This window comes from Penaeus monodon, chromosome 35 (genome assembly GCF_015228065.2).
Source record: "Penaeus monodon isolate SGIC_2016 chromosome 35, NSTDA_Pmon_1, whole genome shotgun sequence".
Taxonomy (NCBI): domain Eukaryota; kingdom Metazoa; phylum Arthropoda; class Malacostraca; order Decapoda; family Penaeidae; genus Penaeus; species Penaeus monodon.
The window spans coordinates 615,085-625,084 of NC_051420.1; positions in this window are offsets into that span (position 1 = coordinate 615,085).

Consider the following 10,000-nt stretch of genomic DNA (forward strand, 5'->3'; position numbering starts at 1 on the left):
ACGAGATCCTCGAAGATAGACCTAGCCAAAAGAGACCCGTAGACATAGACAAGCCATAGACCAGAGACCCACAGACACTCCAGAGCACGACCCTACACAGACACCCGACGACGACGAGACCCACACACAGACAGACACACCCTACAGACAGACCCGACTTACAGAACCGAACCGAGTCAGAGACAGAGACAGAACAGATCACAGACCCAGAGACAGAGACAAGACACAGAGACACAGCGTTAGCATGTGCGTGTGCGTGTGGGTATATGCGTCCTTGTGCGTGTATGTGTGCATCTGCGCGGCCGTGTCCGTATCCGTATCCATGTGCGTGTGTGTACAAAAAGAACGCACACGCCCCCAAGTGCACACAAACCAGCTCATTTGACGCCGCCAATCTCGGAGATCGCGAATTCTATACAGTAATCAGAATCTTCCCAAACTTTGCCTGAACGTCAATAGGAACGTCAATACGAACATACCCCTCCCCACCCTCCCCCTCCCCCTTCCTCCTTCCCCCTCCCCCTTCCTCCTTCCCCTCCCCCCCTCCCCTCTCCCTTTCCCCTTCCCCTCCCCCTCCCCCTCTCCCTTCCTCCTTCCCTCTCCCCCTCCCTCCTTTCCCCTTCCCCTCCCCCTCCCCCTTCCTCCTTTCCCTCCCAACCCTTGTCAATACCAACATGACCTCCCTCCCTTAATCCCTACCCACCCCCCTCCCTCCCTCTCCCTCCCTCTCCCCTTTCCCCTCTCAATTCTTGTCAATATCAAACTCTTACTTCTTACCACCTCCCTTACCCCCCCCCCTCCAAATATCTCCCCTAACCCCCTCCCTTCTTTTCATCCTTCCCTTCACTCTTCACCCTTCCCCTTTCCTCCCTCCCTCCTCCCCTTTCCCCTCTCTCTCTCCTCTCCCTTCCCCCTTTCTCCCTCCTCCCCCATCCCCTCTCCTTCCTCCCCCTCCCCTCTCTCCTTCCTCCTTCCTCTTCCCCTCTCTCCCTCTTCCCCTCCCTCCTTCCCTCCTCCCTCTTCCCCCCCCCCCTCTTCCAGGAAATACATGACGATATACAAACATCGATCGAAACAATACAAAAAAAAATATATAATAATAACAATACAAAAAAAAATAAAATGGAATAACAATCACAGTCAAAAAAAATTAACAATCGCAGTCATATTAAAACCGCATCGTTAATTAGGCCTTTGTCAAAGTCCGTCCACGTGCCAGGCTGGGAGGCTGAGGGTGTCAAGGTGACACATCCTCTTGACAGACGTGACTGACATATGTAGGCCTACGGATTTTATTTCGGGCGCAGGTCTTGGTCGTGTGAAATTTGGAAATTGGAAATAATTTGGAAATTATCAGAACTTTGAAAAAGAAAATAATAATAATAATAATAATAATAATAATAATAATAATAATAATAATAATAATAAAATAGTAAAATAATAATAATAATGATAAAAATAATAATAATAATAATAATAATAATAATAGTAAGAACATCAATAATGATGATAACTATGATGATGATGAAGATAAAGATAAAGATAATCACGAAGATGAAGACGATGATACGACGACGATGACAGCGCTAACATTAATGACAACGATGACGCTCAATATTTAAAACGTCACCGATGAACGAACCTTCACCATAACGACCTTGAACGCACTAAAGAACATTCTAGACGCTCCTGTGACGTCATGAATCGTAATCATCGTCATTATCGTAAAGCAATTAGTTCGGAAATCGTTCCTATTCCAAGATAATTAACACTCTCGGCGGAGGAGGTGATTAAATTTTGATGGTGAATGGTGGGGGGGGGGGGGGTGGTGGTGGTGGTGGTGGTGGTGGGGGGTGGTGGTGGTGGTGGTGGTGGTGTGTGGTGGTGATGGTGGTGGTGATGGTGGTGGTGATGGTGGTGGTGGTGGTGTGGTGTGTGGTGTGCGTGGGTGGTGAGGTGGTGGTGATGGTGGTGGTGAATGGTGGTGGGGTGGTGGGGGTGGTGGTGGTGGTGGTGGTGGTGGTGATGTGATGGTGATGGTAATGATGGTGATGGCGGTGGTGGTGATGAGCGATGATGACGATGGCGGCAATAGTGGCGATGATGGAGACGGAGACGCAGATTGGAAATGATGATTACAAATAACAGTAAAAGGCGATAATGAAAAGGAAGATGACATAGACGAAAAGACCATCACAACACCACGATAACAATAAGGAAACAAAGAACAAAAACACGGACTACAACAACATAATTCCCAACAACAACCACAGCAACAACAAAGAAGAAAAACACAAACAAAAACGATAATCAAGAGATCAAACCAACCAAAACAAGAACAACATAAACAACGCAACAACAATAGACCAAAACAACAACAACAACAAAATAAATACAAATAAATACAACAACAATTTCACCAGAAAAGAGAAAAGAAAAAAGAAAAATGAAAAAGAAAAAAAAAAGAAAAAAAGAAAAGACAAGATTAGAAAAGAAAAGAAAATGGAAAATGAAAAAGAAAAAAAAAAAGAAAAAGAAAAAAAAAAAGAAAAAAAGGAAAGAAAAAAAAAAAAGAGAAAGAGAAAAAAGAAAGAAAAAAAAAGAAGAAAAAGAAAGAAAAAAAAATTATCAAACCACAAACGGACCTTCGTCAGGATAACGTACGCTAATCGGTCAACACAAACACACGCACACAATTTGGCTTTGTAGGTGAGGGTGCGGTAAACCGGGGAAACGGTTTTCCGGAACCGGGGGGGGGGGGGGGGCGGGGGGGGGGCGGGGGGGGGGGTTTTTTTTTAAAAAGGTGTTTTTTTTTTTTTCTTTCCCCTCCGCCCCTTTTTTCTTTTTTTTCTCTCCTTTCTTCTTTCCTCCTCTCCTTTTTTTGGGTTTCTTTTTCTTTTTTCTCCCTTTCCCTCCCTTTCTTTTTCTTTTTTTGTTCCTTCTTTTTTCCCCTTTCTTCTTTTCCCCCTTTTCCCCTTCCTCTTTCCCCTTTCTCCTCTCTCTCTCTCTCTCTTTTCTTTTCCTCCTCTTCTCTCTCTTCCTCCTCTCTTTTTTTCTTCTCCTTTCTTTCTCCTCCCCTCTCTCCTTTCCCCTCCTTCCTTTCCCTTTCCCCCTCTCCCTCCTCCCTTTTTCCCCCCTTTTTTTCCCCCTCCCCCCCCCTCCCTTCTCCTTTCTTCCCCTGTTTTTCCCCCCCATATCCCACCCGGCCTCCCATTCTCCCTCCTTCCCCTTCTCCTCTCCTTTACTCCCTTCCACCTCAGAGACAACACAAGCACGGGTCTAACTATCTCCCAAATTCTGCAAAACTGAAAACCAAAACCAAAAAAAAACAAAAAAATGAAATAATGACTACCATTTACAATTAACGTCTTTTTTTTTCCTTCTTCATATGACACTTTCACTTCCTCGTATAAATAGCACTCCGCTTCAACCCTTTTTTTTTTAATAGATATTAGACAAAGTCCCCTTTAAACTCCAGCCTCGATACATACATTGGTACAAGCGCTACTGTACTGCATTACTGGCTGTGTGTACTCGTGTTTCCTTTGGTGTATCCGGTGCGTACTGGATGTGGAGACATGGAATAGTTCTCAAAACATGCATGTGTCCGTGTGCGTGCCTGCGTGCGTGGGCTTTTCCTTATTTTCCTTTTACTGATGTGATTTACGTGTTTGTGTGGTGTGTGTTTTTTTTTGTGTGTGTGTGTGTGTGTGTGTGTGTGTGTGTGTGTGTGTGTGTGTGTGTGTGTGTGTACATGTACGTGCCCTTGTACCTCTAATAAATATATGTAAAAAAAAATCATACATATCCGTGCACCTGCGACCGGGTGCCCTTCCGCCCCCCTTCCATTTACCTTTTCCACCGCCAGCGCCTCCACACGGCTCCTCTCCCGCACGCCGCCGACGCCACACTAACTCCAAAACCCCCAGGCGAATGAGACCTGTACACCATACCGGTTTATTCACACACGTTTAACACGCGCACCTGTATCATACATTGCTACATGACCATCCCTCCTCCCACTTCCTCTGCCCTCCCCCCCCCCTCCTCCCGAGCACCCTGTCTGACCCACGAGACAAATACATAAGTACACCGGAGGGTAATGACCTTATTTAAAGAACCAAGCCCATACACGTGACCTCAGAGCGTCCTAGTGACCTCACAACGTATGAATGACCTTAGTTCATACCAATAACTTTCACAGCGTATTAATGGCCTTACAGTGCATCAGTAACTACAAAAGCATATTAAAGAACTACCAGGCTATTAATAACCCCAAAGGGCATTAATCTAATTAAAGTGTGCCAATGTCTTAACACCATATTAATGAACCCACAGCATAGCAGTAAACTCACAGAGAACTGACGGCCTCAAAGCGCATTAACAACCTCACAGAATACTACTGACCATATTACGTTAATAACCCCACAACTTATTAAAAATATCAACCCATTAACATCACCTCACCTCACATTAATAACCCCACAACTTATTAAAAACATCAACCCATTAACCTATTCAACAACCTCACAGTGCATCTATAACCCCACCACACATTATAAAGCTCACAGCACATTAACCTCACAGCGTATTAAAAATCCCACAGCTTATCAATAGCGTATTTCATAAGAATGCCCAATGGCCGCGCCGTATCGAATACCGTTTCATATTGCAAAAGCTGCTTGGCAATGTTTTGCCCACAAGAACTCCAAGTTTGTCAAAAGAATCGATAGGGATTTCGAATTTAGGGTAGATGTACAGTTTGAAAGAAACGTTTTATGATATATTTTTTTATTATAATCATTAATAACAATTTGCCTTTTTGGTTAATGTTTAATAAATTATATTTAATAAATAATACTAAATTGTGTTTAGTATAGTATTATGTTATAGTATTCTATTACTTATATTATGACTTAGTGTATGTATTTGCATCGTTATGTTTAGTTATTATATTGATTTATATTTTTATCTGTATCTATACATATTATTAATATTATGTTATTATCATTATTATTATATTATTATATTAAGATATGATTATTTATTATTATTATACCCATTATTATCATTAATTATATTATATTATTAGAGTTATTGTATGTATTATATTCATTCATTATTTTATTATATTATTATATTATTATTTCTAATATTATATAATATAAAATAATAATAATAATAATAATAATAATAATAATAATAATAATGATTATACTGCATGACAGAATAGCCAAGTATAAAAACAACGAAAAAATTGTGTGTGTGTGTGTGAGCGTGTATGTACGTGTATGTATGCGTGTGCGTGCGCGTGCGTGTACGTGTGTCTTCACCTACTTCCGCATTTATATCTCTTTGCATCTGTATCTCCATGAGCATCTCATCTATACACGTCTCCACCCAATTCCAAAAAATCGAAACGACGTAGGATTTTCCCAAAACACGCCCCCAAACACGCCCCGCCCCCAAACACGCCCCGCCCCCAAACACGCCCCAAGGACCGCCCGTGTGTGGTCCTCTTGATCTCTCTTCGCAATTGGCGTCTTGGCGTCCGCTGTAACAATCTGGGAGTACTTCCTTAAACTTAAAAAAAAAATAAATAAAATATAAAAAAAGTAAAGAAATCTAGGTTCGTTTCCCCCATTTTTTTTTCTTGTTTTTTTTTCTTTGTTTCTTGTACGTAAATAACGATTTCTTTGAAAGACAATGGTGGTAATTTCCATTCGTCTTTCATTAATAAACAAATGGATGGAAATAACGAAAACTTTCCATTGCCTATTCCTTCTTATTCTTCGTATGATTTATTTTACTTCGACCTATTCGTCAATTTTCTTCGCAAATTTCCTTTCCCTTTTCACTAATTCTTTTTCTCCATTTTAATTTTTTTTTCTTTTACCATTCATCGTTCTCCAAAGCCGATTTTCTTCTGCAGCGAACTACAAAAGAAAGAAAAATAACAAATTCCACAAAGGAGAGACAACCGAGTTTGTTATATATGCAAGGTTGGGTTGGCACGCCTGCTCCCCCTCCCCCTCCCCCTCCCCTTCCCTTCCCTCCTGCTTCCTCACCTCCCCTTCACCTTCCCTCCTCCCCCTTTCACTGCCCCTCCCCCTTCCCTCCTCCTTTCATCCTCCATCCCCTTCCTCCCTTCCCCTCCCCCTCCCCCTTCCCTCCTCCCTCCATCCTCCATCCCCCTTCCCCCTCCCCCTTCATCCCTTCCCTCCCCCCTCTATCCCCCTCCCCCTCCCCCCTGCCTCTCAGGACGACCGCCAGAAAAGTGACTGAAACGGACGACTGAAAAACAAACCCCAAGTCCACCGCCGTTTGACCGAGAACAGAGTACCGTCTGGGGAGCTTTTATGCGTGTACCTGGTCTGTGTGAGATTAGATGCATTTTGTTTGCGAAACTTTGCGGAAACTGAGACATAAACACACAGACACGCAACGCGTAAAATTAGGTGTGCATGCATACTCTTTCTTCTCTCTCTCTCTCGCTCTCGTTCTCTCTCTCTCTCTCTCTCTCTCTCTCTCTCTCTCTCTATCTCACTCACTCACTACTCACTCACTCACTCACTCACTCACTCACTCACTCACTCACTCACTCACTCACTCACTCACTCACCCACTCACACACACACACACACACACAAGCGCGCGCCCGCGTAAACAAACCCTCTTTCCCGTGCCATAACCAAGCAACACTAAACAAACCCATTAATTAATCAACAAGAAAATACCCTCTAACCCCCCCCACCCGCTCCCATAAACGACAGTAAAAAAAATAAACAAATAAACTAACAAATGAACATACATACAAACAAATGAATAAATAAACAAATACATACATACATACATACATACATACATACATACATACTACATAAACATACATACATACATACATAAACACGCCCACACGCACCACCCAAACAAACAAACACAAACGCCAAGGGAAAAAGATGAAAGTACACACGCACACACCAAGAGCAAAGCCACGCGGAACGCATGCCAGGGCCCGTCTTGCGATCCTCCCCGCCGCCTGTCAGACACACGAGACCACGTGCGGTTACAAGCACAGGTAATGACGGCCAGGAAAGGACTCGGGGTATAAATAAAACCCTCCTGGTATGGGTACGATGTTATTTCTGTGTGTGAGGACTGTTATCGTTGCCCCTTCTCTTCTTTTTTTCTTTTTTTTTGAAGGTTTCGTGGTCTCTTGATGGCTGGGGATGCGTACTGTTATGAAAGGTGGGTGGGTGGGAGAGGCGCTGTGTCCCTGGGTTGGTGCCGAGTTTTGAATGTCGGTGCAGAATTGTGTTATGGATTTTTTTGTTGTTGCTTTTTTTTCAAGTGTTTAGGGAGAAAGCAGAGAGAGAAAGTGTGTGTGTGTGTGTGTGTGTGTGTGTGTGTGTGTGTGTGTGTGTGTGTGTGTGTGTGTGTGTGTGTGTGTGTGTGTGTGTGTGTGTGTGTGTGTGTGTGTGTTTATCCCTGTCCTCTCTCTCCTTCTCCCTTTTCCTTTCCCTTTCCCTTTCCCCTTTCTCTTTCCTTTTCTCTTTCTCGTCCTCCCTCTCTCCTTCACTCTCTTTCTCTCCCCCTCCTTCTCCCCTCTCTTCCCTCCCTCTCCCCTACCTCGCCACGCAACATCTTCTCGATATACTCACTCATCAACAACAACAAAACCTTGAAATAAAAACGCCACATCTGCAATAAAACTTTCAACACTTCCCCCTCCGCGTCCCGAGACACGTCCGGAAACCTCTCCTGGCGCAAACCTTGAAAGTGAGAACTTATTCCGCCGCCGAGAAAGAATTGAACACCAAGACACTCCGCTACAGAAATAGCATTTGATACTATTTCAGGACGCACTCGGCCGACACACACACACACAGACGCACAAACACACACGCGCCTATACACAGGTAGCCCCTACGAACGCTTTCGAAATAAAATGACATTCCCGGACACTGCTAACCGCAAGCCCTACACACAGCCGAAGCCACAGACACAAACACAGACAGACACATAAATACGAACACAGATACACAGTCACACACGCACATAAATATAGACACATACACAATCACACACGCACATAAATATGGACAGATACACAGTCACACACACACACACACACAAACAACACACACACACAACACACACACACACACACACACACACACAAAGAGGCACCAATAAACCGAGGTCCTGGGTGGCGTAAAGACCCAAGACACTGCAGTAGTCTATAGGTAGCGTGTTTTTTTTTCCTTTTTTGTGTTTTTTTTATGAGCCAAGGTCGAAGATGTGATGATGATTCCTGTGTCAGCACTTTCGAGAAACACGCAAAGGTCGTTCATTAATATTATTATTTTTTTCCGGGTTTCGTATCATGTGCGAGGTCATATGGGTGGCGTTAGTTGATTAAACTGAGGGAGAAAAGAGAAAAAAGACGAGGGAGAAGGAGAAGGGGAAGGGAAGGGGAAGGGGAAGGAAGAGAAGGAGAGGGAAAAAGAAAGTAGATAGAAAAAGGAAGGGGAGGGGAAGGGAAAAGGAAGAAGGAAAGAAGAAGAAAAGAAGAAAAGGAGAAGAAGAGAAAGGAGAAAAGAAAAAAGAAAGAAGAAGAAGAAGAAAAAAAAGGAAAAGAAGAAGAAAAAGAAGAAGAAAGAGGACGAAGAAGAAGAAGAAGAAGAAGAAGAAGAAGAAGCAGAAGAAGAAGAAAGAAGGAAAAAGGAAAAGAAACAAGAAAAAGGGAAAAGAAACGGGAAACGGCCCTCGCCTTTAGCCATATGTCAGATCACGACAACAACGATGGGTAAAGTTCCGTCCTCTTTCTCCCCTTTCCTCTCTCCTCTCTCCCCTCTTTTCCCCCTTTCCTCTCTCCTCTCTCTCCTCTTTCTCCCCTTTCCTCTCTCCTCTCTCTCCTCTTTTCACCCTTCCTCTCCCCTCTCTCCTACTTTTCACCTTTCCCTCCTACAAATCTCTCCCTCTCTTCTATCCTTCTCCCAATCCTCTCACGCCTTTTCCTCCCCCTCCTTCTCTCCTCTGTTCCCACTCTCTCTCCCTTCCCCTCCCTTCCCCCGTCTCTCTCTCCCTCATTCCTCCTCACCATCTATACTCTCTTCTCTCTCTACTCTCTCCCCTCTTCTCTTCTACTCTTCTCTCTCTCTCTCTCTCTCTCTCTCTTCTCTCTTCTCCTCCCGTCCTTCCTCACCCTCTCACTGCCCAACTCCCTCTCCCTCTTTCTCTCTCTCTTTCCCTCCCTCCCTTCCCCTCCCCCCCCCCACCTCTCTTTGCAATGGCTTCCTCAGGATGAAGAATTCCGAAACTAATCACACGCGAATAATGTCCATCGCCACTAAAACCTCTCTTTCCGCCTCCCTCTCTCTCTCTCTCTCTCTCTCTCTCTCTCTCTCTCTCTCTCTCTCAAACTCTCTCTCTCAAACTCTCTTTTTTTTCTCTCTCTTTCGCTCTATTTCCCTCTCCATCTCTCACTCTCACTCCCGATGAAGTAAGGGAAGGGGAGAAAGAGGGGAATGGAGAAAGGGTAAAATAAGGAGAAGTAGTGGAGGAAATGAGGATGGGGGAGGGGCAGAGAGAGGGAGAAGAGTGAGGAGGGTACGGAGGGGGGGGGAAGGGAGAGGGGTAATAGAGCGAAAAAGAGGAGGAAGAAAGTGGTGTTGTAGGGAAAGAAAAGAGGGGGGGGGAGGAGGAGGAGGAGGGGGAGGAGGAGGAGGGAGGAGGAGGAGGAGGAGGAGGAGGAGGAGGAGGAGAGGAGGAGGAGGAAAGGGAGGAAAAGGAGGGAGGAGGAAATAGGGAAAAGAGAAAAGAGAGAAGATGGCCTCTCCTCCCCCCACCCCCCCATCCCCACGCCGCCTACCCATTCACACAGGATCGTCATCCCCTCCCCTCCCCTCCCCCTCCACTTGCTTCCACGCAGTCATTCAGGAAGCAACATGACTGAGGAAAGGTAAACTCCCTCTCCCCATCCCCCGTCTCCCTCCTC